Source organism: Colias philodice, chromosome 15 (assembly GCF_061535455.1).
Source record: "Colias philodice isolate Cphi_HAF_F1 chromosome 15, ilColPhil1 Martin Lab GWU primary, whole genome shotgun sequence".
In the NCBI taxonomy this organism is placed as follows: domain Eukaryota; kingdom Metazoa; phylum Arthropoda; class Insecta; order Lepidoptera; family Pieridae; genus Colias; species Colias philodice.
Window position 1 is genome coordinate 10,986,246 of NC_143100.1, and position 14,914 is coordinate 11,001,159.

The following is a 14,914-nucleotide window of genomic DNA, read 5'->3' on the forward strand; positions in this document are numbered from 1 at the left end:
TCTCATTATAAAGACTTCTTATAAAATATTATTATTGAAATAATTAAGTTAACAATTTCTTTACATTCATAACTTGTATCTTTCTACTTACAAAATGTTTGTTGATACATAAGAAACAAAAACCATAGCAGTAGGTACATATAAAAATAATTTCTAAGTAATGTTAAAAATGCAGAATTTACAAGATTACCTACTTTAAAAACGCAACGTATGAGGTTTCCTCAAATCCTATTTAAATAAAGAGTCTATACTCATAAATCGAAAAGACTTCGTATCGATGGGTAATGCAATCTTCCCCAAAATTGGGAATCCAAAACTGACTACATTTTTTGGTTTGACCTTTGACAATTTCATGATAATTTTATAGAGCTTTGCAATCTCCTATGACTGCTGTTCAAACAGAGGAATATTCCGTCTGAAACAGCGTTTGTGACTGATTCGCCTGTTGTGTGACATTGTTGAAGTTTCTGAAAAATATATTTGTTTACCGTTTGTGGGATTTGACCTTTGTTCTCAGACGCTGAGTCAAATTCCAAATGTCACTACATAATAATAAGCATCGTTGCTTGAAGACAAAATATGTTTTCTGTCTTCATAATTCTCAACTGACTATCGACAAAGGAAACAGATTGGGTGAACAGATTTTAATGATCCTTGTTTTATTTGAAAGTTGGTGCCCCCACCGTGGTCCCATTAAAATTTCGTCTAGTTCTGGAAAGTTTAAGGTAAATTACCTTCGAACCTTTCCTTAAGTTTTTGACGTGACAACGTCTTATAATTCGATAGAGCCGGCTGCACGCAAGAAGAAACATGACTCATGCGGCGTTACCTCGCTCTGAGGCGTTCCATGTAAGGTTTGAAGTGCAAGCAAGAGCGCGGAACGAGCGACAAAGAAGCACAAACGGACGTTGTCACGTTCAACTATCGTCAGTAAACTGACTTTACAGACAACCAATTTTTTTATTCAAAATAATTATTTGCACATCAATAATGAACGGATAATCTGTATTGAATCACAAACTATCGGCTCAACTGAAACGACTACGATCAAATATGTAAAGCTTTACATACAAATACACCAGAAGAGTCTTTAAAACCTGTTCAAGGAAACGTGCAATCAGACTCCTTATACTTAATCCTACTTTTCCTATAACTGATATAAAATGACGCTTCTTTTGAAGCTTTACTGCGGATATGGAAATCATAAATTATAATAAAACTTGCTTATTTGCTTGATATGCTAACTGATGATCTTGTTAATTGATTCGACTGTAATTTACAAAGATACGATAATAAAAAAAAAATATTTTTTTAATACAATAGTAATTCAAATAATATACCTAATAGTTTTCTATCCAACAATTTTTCTAATATTTGTAATAAAGGTTAGAATTAGTCGAATAACTCGGATAGCACGTAAAGCGGTGGCTATGAGAGCGATAGAATATGAAACGAATAGGTATGTGTTTCATGAATATTTGTACATTATTCCTATTTCTAATAGGCGGGTATCCACAGAGCGAGCAGCCTCACGAGGCAGTCGCTGCGCAAAACTATGTTGGAGTGACGTCATTTTCATTGGCCGAGCCAAGAACAATTATTATTTTGCATGATTAACGCTACACCATGTCGCGACCGGTCCGTGCCCCGTCCATGCCCCGTCCGGCACATTATTGTATCCTTTTTGTATGAATTGATTTATGTTTGGACATCGTTGAAATATCTATGGATATTGTTGCTTCCCGGCTCCGGCCACACCACGGTCCATACCCGGCACGATGTAGCGTGTATCATGCTGCTTCGCGCAGCAATTGCTTCGCGAGCCTGCTCGCTCTGTGGATACCCGCCTATTGAATAATTTCTAATGTTTACCGGACCAGTGGATCCCAAATTCATTCATTATCACGTATCATTGTTAAACATATATTTATAAAAGCCCAAAGCCTTTTCATGCCACTCAACTGACGTTTAAATTATAACAAAAGCATGCATTTATTATGTTCGTATTTAATTCATGGTTAAGTGAATGTGAACACATGCTGAAAGCTTTTCATAACCGTTTGAAGGAAATCCACGAAATATAACATTAATATTTAAAAGATCTTTAAAATAAGTAACATTTATGAATGAATTAATTTGAAAGAATTTAGAATCTGAATTAGATTTTATACTTAAATAGTATTTTATTAATGAAATTCGTATACACATAAAATTAAATTATAGATGTCGCTCGCGTTTTATATAATTTTTTTCAAGGAATCTTTATAGAGACGAGTCATAAAGATTCAAAGGGCAAAAAGCGAATGCAAATTACGTAATCGAATCCGCAGGAGAAAAGCTAGTTAAAACGTAAATAAAGTACTTACGTCACATCTTCTATTTATAACAATATTTTTATCGTATTTTTAATTATTATAAAACTCAAAGAGGACGGCATCTTGATAAAATACGTTACATTATAACAAGTTCCTGGTTTTTAATGAGGAAAGGAAGTAAAAAGGAATAAATATCACAGTCTGTACGATCTCTAACGATGTGATGTTAATATAATGCAAACTTTATTATAAGTTGATATAATGCAAAAGTTATTAAAAAAATTCAATGTTTTGCAAATAAAAATTATGACACGATCATTATTTTTGAATCTAATTCTTTTTGGTCGTAATTCAAGTCGAATCGAAACCATCGAAGAAACTAATAAACAGCTGGTTATGATTCCTGAAATTCTATGCATTGTATAAAATACATCGTTATTTTTAAGTGACATTGCCAAAAACGACGGGGGTTCTTACGCAACCCAGTTTTTTAAGAAATCAACTGTTAGCACATTCTGAAAAAGCTTTGCTACTGTGAGGATATTTTGTATCTGGATAGTTTGATTTAAGTGGATTCATTGGAAAAGAAAAAATAAAGGAATACTTGTACATACTATTTATATATTTTTACGTAGGTAATATATGAAAAATCGATTAAAATTGAAAGCTACGGATAACACTATAAATAAAAGCTTCCAATTTTCATGTATCACGAGAAAACCTCTACAAAATATAGGTACGTAAAGCTGGCGATGAAAAATTAGCGAAATTAAAAAAAAACAACACCAGAATTTGTTGCTTATTTGTTGCTAATTAGTTGCTATAATGACGATTTTGTTGCTCAACCCGTTCGCTGAAAATCAGCAACAGTTCTAGCTTAACGTTAAGGTAGCGTGCAGAAATCGGAAAAAGGGATGGATCGTTGCAAAAATGCAGATGAATTTGTTGCTAATTTGTTGCTGCATAAAAACAGTGAAAATTTTGAATTTTTTTCATTGGCGCCAAAAATAACACTGGCCACGTCAACTTAATTGTCGATTTTCGGTAGTGAAACATAAAAAAAAATTTGTTGCTCCTCACATCGTTCACTGGCAAAGTGTACAGAGCCAGCAACAAAATAGAAACCGGAAGTAGAGTTAATTTTGAAACCGGTTTGCTAGAAAATCGTCCACGCCAGCTTAACTGTCGATTTTCGGTAGTGAAACATAAAAAAAAATTTGTTGCTCCTCACATCGTTCACCGGCACAGTGTACAGAGCCAGCAACAAAATAGAAACCGGAAGTAGAGTTAATTTTGAAACCAGTTTGCTAGAAAATCGTCCACGCCAGCTTAACTGTCGATTTTCGGTAGTGAAACATAAAAAAAAAATTTGTTGCTCCTCACATCGTTCACCGGCACAGTGTACAGAGCCAGCAACAAAATAGAAACCGGAAGTAGAGTTAATTTTGAAACCGGTTTGCTAGAAAATCGTCCACGCCAGCTTAACTGTCGATTTTCGGTAGTGAAACATAAAAAAAATTTGTTGCTCCTCACATCGTTCACTGGCACAGTGTACAGAGCCAGCAACAAAATAGAAACCGGAAGTAGAGTTAATTTTGAAACCGGTTTGCTAGAAAATCGTCCACGCCAGCTTAACTGTCGATTTTCGGTAGTGAAACATAAAAAAAAAATTTGTTGCTCCTCACATCGTTCACTGGCACAGTGTACAGAGCAAGCAACAAAATAGAAACCGGAGGTAGAGTTAATTTTGAAACCGGTTTGCTAGAAAATCGTCCACGCCAGCTTAACTGTCGATTTTCGGTAGTGAAACATAAAAAAAAATTTGTTGCTCCTCACATCGTTCACTGGCACAGTGTACAGAGCCAGCAACAAAATAGAAACCGGAGGTAGAGTTAATTTTGAAACCGGTTTGCTAGAAAATCGTCCACGCCAGCTTAACTGTCTATTTTCGGTAGTGAAACATAAAAAAAAATTTGTTGCTCCTCACATCGTTCACTGGCACAGTGTACAGAGCCAGCAACAAAATAGAAACCGGAAGTAGAGTTAATTTTGATACCGGTTTGCTAGAAAATCGTCCACGCCAGCTTAACTGTCGATTTTCGGTAGTGAAACATAAAAAAAAATTTTTTGCTCCTCACATCGTTCACCGGCACAGTGTACAGAGCCAGCAACAAAATAGAAACCGGAAGTAGAGTTAATTTTGAAACCGGTTTGCTAGAAACTTCAAAAACTTCAAAATTAACTCTACTTCCGGTTTCTATTTTGTTGCTGGCTCTGAACACTGTGCCAGTGAACGATGTGAGGAGCAACAAATTTTTTTTTATGTTTCACTCCCGAAAATCGACAGTTAAGCTGGCGTGGACGATTTTCTAGCAAACCGGTTTCAAAATTAACTCTACTTCCGGTTTCTATTTTGTTGCTGGCTCTGTACTCTGTGCCGGTGAACGATGTGAGGAGCAACAAATTTTTTTTTATGTTTCACTACCGAAAATCGACAGTTAAGCTGGCGTGGACGATTTTCTAGCAAACCGGTTTCAAAATTAACTCTACTTCCGGTTTCTATTTTGTTGCTGGCTCTGTACACTGTGCCGGTGAACGATGTGAGGAGCAACAAATTTTTTTTTATGTTTCACTACCGAAAATCGACAGTTAAGCTGGCGTGGACGATTTTCTAGCAAACCGGTTTCAAAATTAACTCTACTTCCGGTTTCTATTTTGTTGCTGGCTCTGAACACTGTGCCAGTGAACGATGTGAGGAGCAACAAATTTTTTTTTATGTTTCACTACCGAAAATCGACAGTTAAGCTGGCGTGGACGATTTTCTAGCAAACCGGTTTCAAAATTAACTCTACCTCCGGTTTCTATTTTGTTGCTTGCTCTGTACACTGTGCCAGTGAACGATGTGAGGAGCAACAAATTTTTTTTTTATGTTTCACTACCGAAAATCGACAGTTAAGCTGGCGTGGACGATTTTCTAGCAAACCGGTTTCAAAATTAACTCTACTTCCGGTTTCTATTTTGTTGCTGGCTCTGTACTCTGTGCCGGTGAACGATGTGAGGAGCAACAAATTTTTTTTTATGTTTCACTACCGAAAATCGACAGTTAAGCTGGCGTGGACGATTTTCTAGCAAACCGGTTTCAAAATTAACTCTACTTCCGGTTTCTATTTTGTTGCTGGCTCTGTACACTGTGCCGGTGAACGATGTGAGGAGCAACAAATTTTTTTTTATGTTTCACTACCGAAAATCGACAGTTAAGCTGGCGTGGACGATTTTCTAGCAAACCGGTTTCAAAATTAACTCTACTTCCGGTTTCTATTTTGTTGCTGGCTCTGTACACTGTGCCGGTGAACGATGTGAGGAGCAAAAAATTTTTTTTTTATGTTTCACTACCGAAAATCGACAGTTAAGCTGGCGTGGACGATTTTCTAGCAAACCGGTTTCAAAATTAACTCTACTTCCGGTTTCTATTTTGTTGCTGGCTCTGTACACTTTGCCAGTGAACGATGTGAGGAGCAACAAATTTTTTTTTATGTTTCACTACCGAAAATCGAAAATTAAGTTGACGTGGCCAGTGTTATTTTTGGCGCCAATGAAAAAAATTCAAAATTTTCACTGTTTTTATGCAGCAACAAATTAGCAACAAATTCATCTGCATTTTTGCAACGATCCATCCCTTTTTCCGATTTCTGCACGCTACCTTAACGTTAAGCTAGAACTGTTGCTGATTTTCAGCGAACGGGTTGAGCAACAAAATCGTCATTATAGCAACTAATTAGCAACAAATAAGCAACAAATTCTGGTGTTGTTTTTTTTTAATTTCGCTAATTTTTCATCGCCAGCTTTACGTACCTACAAAATATCTACTCATTTCTCACAAAAAATATGAACCCAAAATAATACTTATATGAATGCGAAACTAGTCCTAATCCTAGCTTTATGCCATCACAGGCCAACAGAATAAAAGGTAATCAAACAGGATTACTATTATTAAATAAGGCTCATAATAAATAAGAAGGTTTTTATTTCTTCTTTACACGAGAGATATCTTATTAGCGCTATTTTAGCATTTTACATTTGAGATACTATTCTTAAAATATCTATTTTAGTATTAAACTTATATATATATATATATATAATATTGTTTGTTTTTGTGCAGAGCGGACGTGTTTTCGGTTTCTTTCAAAAATCCCAGTTTAATCTCACGCAATTTTTGCCTTTAAAGTAAACTGTATCCTGCGATTATAAGTACAAAGTCAATTGAAGTCAATTGAAGATTCGTACTAATTAATTACGACCTTGACCTAATTACGTTGCGGAGGAAAGCTCCGCCTCACCTCGGGGGACAAGGACGAGCTGCGATTTATTCAGCGTTTTTTACCTGTACGCACATTATTCGCACGAAGAAACCGGTTGAACCAACGGTCACGATGAGTCACAATAGATGTAACACCTGTCGATCACCGATAAGCGATGAATGTTTTATGGAATGCTCGAAACAATATTGCAAGAAAACATATGACTTAAAATGTTTGAATATTGAGCGGGAGTTATTTAATGCATTTACGTTAGATTATAGGAAGACATGGATATGTTCGGAATGTACTGATTGTTTGAATTTGAGTACTTTCACCTCGCCCACTTTTGTCAATACTCAGCGCGGGAATCGATTGATAAGTTCCTCTCCGAGTAGCACGGATGCTATGTTGCTAGAACATTTACTTCAACTGCGTAGCGAAATCGTTTCTCGTTTAGAAACCCAAGACACGGCAATAAAGTATCTTCAAAAACAATTTGATGAAACGAAGTCTAGTCTAGGATGTATACTGGATATCGTGCGCGCTTTGGAAATGAAAACTACGAATAATTTAGTGGAAATTACTTCTAACACCGCATCAACTAAGTTATGTAAATCGTCTTCTGATAATAATACATCCTCTCTACACAGCAGTGAAGAGAGACAAGAAGGCAAGCTCACAGGGGCTACAGAATGTCGCACGGAGCTTCATTTGAACACAGTTACAGATGTAACCCAGGGTTCAAGACCCGAGCATGAAAGCCCTAGAAATGAGGAGCATAGCAAGCAAGACGATTGGAAGACCGTACAAAAAAAACATATTAAGTCTAATCAAAAGCAACTGAGTAACGTACGAATGGGACGAAATGCGGAATGTGTAGCATTAAAAGGTATGGAGCGAAAGAAATACCTGCATGTTTGGCGATTACAACCTAATACAACATTAGAAGCCGTAACTTCCTACGTGGAAAGTATATGCGGTTCCGATGCTGGTATTAAAACTGAAAAAATCATACATAAATCTCAACGAGACTACGCATCGTTCATAATTGGTCTACCAGAGACACTGTTTAATAAATTAAATCACCCGGATATTTGGCCCATGAATGCGCAATTTAGTGAGTGGACTTGGTTTCGAAAATCAACAAAGAAAAGTGCCACAAAATAGAACTATTAATTTATACTATCAAAATGCAAGGGGTCTTCGTACAAAGGTAACGGAATTTAGAAATAACCTAGGTTTGATAAATGCCGATTTGTTTGCGATCACCGAATCTGGCTGCAGTGATTCCATACAAGACTTGGAACTTATCCCGGCGGGATATCACATAGTGCGCTGCGACAGGACTGATGGGCGCAAGCAGGGCGGCGCGCTCCTTGTGGCCGCGCCGCGGTACGAGCTGCGACAAGTATGTATACCGTTCGTGTCTATAGACTCCTGTAAGTTTGAAGTGGCTTGTGCAAATATTTTTATAAATAATAATTATTTGTGTTTATGTTGTGTAGTATACATTCCACCTAACAGTCCGGAACGGGACTATTTACTTTTATTTCAAATACTGGAAGAATTTTGTACTAAGTATAGGAAAGTTATAATTGTTGGAGATTTTAATATGTTCTCGTGTTCTCTGAATGTTAATAATTATTTTGAATATTTCATGCACTTTTGCGAATTCACCCAATGTAATAACGTTCCTAATAATTTAGGCCGTCAATTGGATTTGGTGCTTTGTACGGGTTTCGATTCGGGGACGGAGCCGCCGGTGTGCGTGTCGGCGGCGGACGAGGCGCTCGTGCCGGTGGACGCGTATCACCCACCGCTCGCGGTGCGCGTGAGCCTCGCCCCCGGCCCCGTAGCGCCCGTCGCGCCCGTTGCGGCCGCCCGACACTCGATGGTTCATTCTAGTGCGCATGACTTGCGGCCGAAGTGGAACTTTTATAAAGCTGACTATAACTCGTTATACTCTAAGCTTATGTCCGTCGATTGGAATGCACTGTACAAGATGCATGATATTGATGATATTTTAAATTATTTTTATCTTGTCATAAACAATATATTAGAGGAATGTGTTCCTAAGAAAACAGTAAAAAGAGCCAACCCCAAATATCAATATCCAGATTGGTACACTGTCGATCTAATAAACAATATTAAAATTAAGTCACTTCTACATAAAAAATATAAATCAACTAAGTTAGAATGTGATTACAAAGAATTTTCGCTGTATAGGAAAATAGTAAAAAATAACATTGATGATGCTTATAAAGCACATATAAATAATATTCAAAATCAATTTACTAAAGACCCAAAGCAATTTTGGCAGTATATAAAGTCGAGACGTGGTTCATCAAAAAAGTCTAATGTTATTATAAAAGAAGGGACACCCCTAACGGATGCTGAGTGTGCTGATGAATTCGCCGCCGTTTTTAAAAATGTTTATAAAAAGGAACGGCCCCTTCTTGATACACAGGTAGCGAGCCAGTGCGGAACCAGCAGCGCGCGCGTAAGTCTCGACGCTCTTAGCCTTGCCGATGTAAAAAAGGCGCTAACACGATTGAAACCGAAACGCTCAGCCGGCCCAGATGGTATACCAGCTTTCCTTTTTAAAGATTGTGCTCGAGTGCTGGCCGAACCACTATTGCATATTTTCAATGCCTGTTTGAAAGAAAATACATTCCCAACACAATGGAAAATTACGCGGGTGATACCCGTGCCAAAGGGTAAATTGAGTGGAAGCATTCAAGATTACAGACCTGTTGCAGTACTATCAACACCTGCGAAGGTTTTTGAAGCCGCTATACAGCACAGAATGTACGAGCAGGTATCGGGGCAGCTCTGTGATGCACAGCATGGATTTCGGCCTGCGCGTAGTACTTCCACTAACTTGCTCAATCTTATGGCAAACTTAGTACCGGCGGTGGATGCAGGAGTGCAGGTAGACGTTGTATACCTGGACTTCCAGAAAGCATTTGACACCGTCGACAATGATGTCTTATTGAGGAAGTTGGCGGAAGTAGGATGCACACCGAAATTCTTGCAATTCTGGGCATCTTATATGCAAGACCGACATCAGTATGTCTCTTTCAACAGGTGTGAGTCCAATCCCTACCTAACAACGTCAGGCGTAAGTCAAGGCAGTAATCTCGGTCCTCTGGAGTTCGTTCTAATGATTAACGACCTACCGGAGGTCTTGGAGTACAGTCAGTGCCTTTTATTTGCCGACGACCTGAAAGTTTTTCTTCGAATAAACGAAGAGGCTGACTGTGAGCGCTTGCAAAGTGACTTACTTAAAATCTTACACTGGAGTCAGCAAAATAAGTTATATTTTAATATAGCTAAATGTTCTGTTGTCAGTTTTACTCGCGCAAATAAAATAATAAACTACGACTACTCACTTGGATCCGTTCCTATTCAACGGGCAAATAAAGTGCGCGATTTAGGAGTAGTCTTCACGCCGGATCTGATGTTTCGTGAGCACATCACAAACATATGCAAAAAGGCTTTCAAAAACCTTGGGTTCCTTCTGCGCCAAGTAAAGGATTTCACAAATATCGCAACAGTAAAAGTGCTCTATAACGCGTTAATACGCAGTCATATGGAGCACAACTCAGTTGTTTGGTCTTCGCATGAAGAAAAAAATAATTTGGAAAATCCAAAAGTGCACGCCTCATAATTTTTTTTTAATAAATATTTATTAATTATTATTTTTGTTTATTTAATAACAATTAAACCACATCGAATCAGACCCTGAAAAATGAAAGGGTTCTATTCCTGAGCATACTCAAGCGTAAGAGAAAAAAAAAGACTCGATTAGTAAAGTATTTCGGTCGCTATCGTGTTAACAAGAAAAAGGATCCGCACATACAGACACACGGACGTCCAAGACAGAACTTTTTTAAACTGTTTTTTAACTAGTTTAAATAACAAAAATGACATCAAAAATATCATGAACGTTAAAAATAGTGTTTTTTCTTAATATGTGTGTGTATGTATTATCTTACAAGTGCAATGTATGATACATAAAGACATTTTAAGTTTGAAAAATCAGATGTTTTGCGCGAAGTGACAGTAGTACCCACCTCAACGCTTCGCTTATGAGGCGTGCAATATAACGTAATGTTAGAGCGGGTCCAGAACAAATACATCAGATATCTGTATTTGAAACTATACGGGGTATATCCCTTTTACCCGTTAATGTATCCTACACTATTCATTTTGGGTATGGTAGGATACAATGAACTGAGAGTGCGACGGGAATTATCCTTTGCACTGTATCTAATAAAGTTATTGCGGGGAGTCGCGCATAACCCCGAAGTGCTAAAATCCCTCTCTCTATGTATGCCGGACAAATATGTCGAGAAACGTCATAGGCCGCCACTATTTTACGTGCCCAAAGCGCGAACCATGCTGCTGGCGAAGTCTCCGCTCGTACGAGCACTACGTGGACTCAATGACCTACATGGAAGAGTGGACATATTCACATGTCCGTTGGGTGAATTGGCAAAGGTTCTTCTTTATATTATTAGTTATTCATTTTAATTTTTATCTGTTGTATTGTATTAATTTTATCTTATTTCGTAGATTGTAAGTTAGTTTGTTTATGTTGTAAGTTTGTATTTGTATAGAATTATAGTGTTAGTCAGTACCGCATTGGGTTTATCCTGTAAAGGTCATTGATTTATGTAATAATAAATAAAATAAAAAATAAAATAAATAAAAATAAAATATATATATATATATATATATATATATATATATATATATATATATATATATATATATATATATATATAATATATGCGGCAGCTAAAACTTTAATACATATAAATCAACAAAAAGCATATGTTCCTCCGGATGTATCTAGACCAAAAATAGACCCACCGTGGAAAAGACGAATAAAACGTAGGATAGATGACATAAGAAAAGAATTAGGATGGTTCGTAGAAATAAAATCAGGTGTAAGCAGTAGAAAAATGATAAAAATCAAAAGAAGACTTTTTGAAAAATATAGGATAATTAATGAAGGAGATTTGGATTATAATGTAGAGATATTAAAACAAAAATTGAAAGCTCAATCCGGTAGGCTATTAAGATATGATACTATAAATCAAAAGAAAATTCAAAATTCTCAATTTACTGAAAACCAACATAAATTTTTTAGATCACTCAATAATAAAAAAAACGTACCTGATAAAATTCCATCAAAAGAAGATATAGAGAATTTCTGGACATCGATACTTTCAAATCCTATAACATATAATAAAGAAGCACCGTGGATCGCCGACATACACAATTCGGCAGACGATTATGAACAACACTCATTTGAAGAAATATGCGAAGAAAAAGTGAAAGACGTAATTAGAAAAACTAAGAATTGGAAGACACCAGGTTTAGACAAAATTCAAAATTATTATTTAAAGACACTAACAAACACACACAAATACATAGCCAAGTTATTTAATCAAATTTTAAAAGGTCAGGAGCCGATCGAACAATGGTTTACTACAGGTCAAGTAATTTTAATATCAAAAAATGATAATACACAGGATCCGAAAAATTGGCGCCCAATAGCGTGCTTACCAACTATGTACAAAGTTTTTACCTCCATAATAGCTAACGAACTGTATACTCATTGTGATATAAACAAATTAATAGCACCGGAACAAAGAGGATGCCGAAAACGCGCGCGTGGGTGCAAAGATCATTTAATGATTAACAAAGCCATACTGGAAGATGCACATAGAAATAAGAAAAATTTAAGCATGGCCTGGGTCGATTACCGAAAAGCCTTCGATAGTATATCACATGACTGGCTATTCAAAGTGTTGGAGTTTTATAAATGCCCAGCTGCTATCGGAGACTTTCTTAAAATAGTAATGCCTAAGTGGAATGTGGTCATGACAGCTCGTGGTTTGAATTCCTCTGTAACTACTGATCCGATTCGTATTAGCCGAGGTATATTCCAAGGGGACTCACTATCTCCCCTTCTTTTTTGCTTAGCTATCAATCCAATATCACAAATCCTCAATAGATATAATAATAAAGGTTATAAGCTAAAGGACGATACTGTAATTAATCATTTATTGTATATGGATGACTTAAAAATTTATGCTAATAACGAAATAAATCTTAGAGTTTTAATAGATAGTACTGAAATTTTTACGAGGGACATAGGAATGGAATTTGGACTCAATAAATGCAATATTCTTCATATGGTAGCTGGGAGAAAAACGGAACATTATGGAAATGGACACTTGTTATTGAGCGGAGAAGAATTTAAACATTTACAGGCAGATGAAAACTACAAATACTTAGGAATTAATGAAGCAGGAAAAATAGATCATCATACAATTAGATTACAAATACAACATGAATATTTTCGACGAGTCAAATCCCTAACATCTTCACAATTAAATGCAAGAAACTTACTCAAAGCCATAAATATATACGCGGTACCTGTTTTACTTTACACTTTCGGAGTCATTAATTATAAAACATCGGACTTAAGAAAAATAGACGTGAAAACGAGAAAAATTCTAGCCATGAAAAAAGCACAACAACAGAAAGCTGAAGTTGAAAGACTCTATTTACCACTAGAACACGGAGGTAGAGGATTAACATGTCTAGAAACTCTGCATAAGACCCAAATAATTAAATATAAAAATTATCTTGAAAATGAAACCGATCGTATTACCAAAGCTATATTTAATCATGACAAAACCAAAGAAAAATATACAATAGTTAAGGAAACGCAAATTAACTTAACGGAAATAGGATTAAATCAGTTTGAAATTTACAGAGACAAACAATTAAAAGAAGCAATAATTAGGACCAGAATTACAAAAATAAAAGCAAAACCATTGCACGGCCAGTTTTATAGATCAGTTTTAGACAAGGAGAATATAGATAAAAATCAATCATTTAGATGGCTCAATAAACAGAAAGTATCCCCATCTTTAGAATCATCCATATTTTCTATTCAAGATCAAGCGGTGGTTACGAGACAGCATGAAAGAGATATATTAAAGAAATCAGTAGATGGTAAATGTCGATTATGTGTAGTGAAAGACGAAACAGTGCAACACATAATATCGGGATGCGAAAAATTAGCTGGAACGTATTATACAAAGAGACACAATAATTTAGTACAATATATATTTTGGGCGCTAGCAAAAAAACACAATATAGAAGTTTCTAAACAGTGGTGGCTAGAACACTTGACACTACCTCAGGTGAAAGAAAATATGACCGCGAAGATAATGTGGGAAATTCCAATACAAACAGATCAAACAATAGTACATAATAGACCGGACATTATATATATAAATAAAACAGATAATAAAACATATTTAATAGACATAACAGTACCATCAGATTATAATATAGGACCAAAAGAAATAGAGAAATTAAGCAAATACCATCCTCTTAAAAATGAAATAGCCCGGCTATGGAATACTTCTGCAGAGATTATACCAGTAGTGATAGGAGCAACTGGAATCGTTGCTAAGAGTATAAATAAGTACTTAGATAAATTAGACGCGAACATCAACATACAAATATTGCAAAAACAGGCGGCAATACATTCAGTCACTATCATAAGCAAGGTGCTAGGAAACACAGTATTTATAAATAGAGATTCCGAACCTCCTCTTCCTTGAGGGTCTCAAGGCGGGAGTTAGGAATAAAAATAATAAACCGAGCTACAGCTCGAGTAGAAAAGTTTTTTCAAAACCATATATATATATATATATATATATATATATATATATAGACATATATATATATCTACTACAAATAAAAAATAATTTGAACCAACCATAGTTAATAGTATGAAAATTAAACTATAATCCATACAAGGTTTAATTATTAGCCTTTAAAACCTTTGTTCATGTCACACAAACCGATCAACCCACATCCAATGTCTATTTATTCCAGGTTTCCGATAAATACAGAATCGAATTGATAAATACAGTCATTTTTGATATAATTGTTTCTGAAAATTATGTGTATTGATTGAGTTATTGTTATTTAAATATGTTGTTTTCCTGTGGGTAATGACATTGTGTGGTATACTGTTGTTTTTTATAAGTATAATTTACTTAAAAAATAATATACCTACTTATATATTAATATCATAGGTATAGCTGAAGAGTTAGTTTGAACGCGCTAGATTTTTAATGACTAATAAATTTTATTATTATTCATTATAGAATTGAATACCTTCCCTTATTAACAAATAAATGTCCTGTTTGAGCATTTGGAGCCAAATTTCTAAACAGCGATAAATATATTGCTATATTCAAA

The 14,914-nt window shown here is 35.8% G+C and overlaps 1 protein-coding gene across 1 annotated transcript in view; it reads right to left on the reverse strand.

Moving 5' to 3' along the window:
• LOC149482501 (cholecystokinin receptor-like) overlaps positions 1-14,914 on the reverse strand; it is a 100,550-nt gene that overhangs the window by 32,400 nt on the left and 53,236 nt on the right. The window lies entirely within an intron of this gene.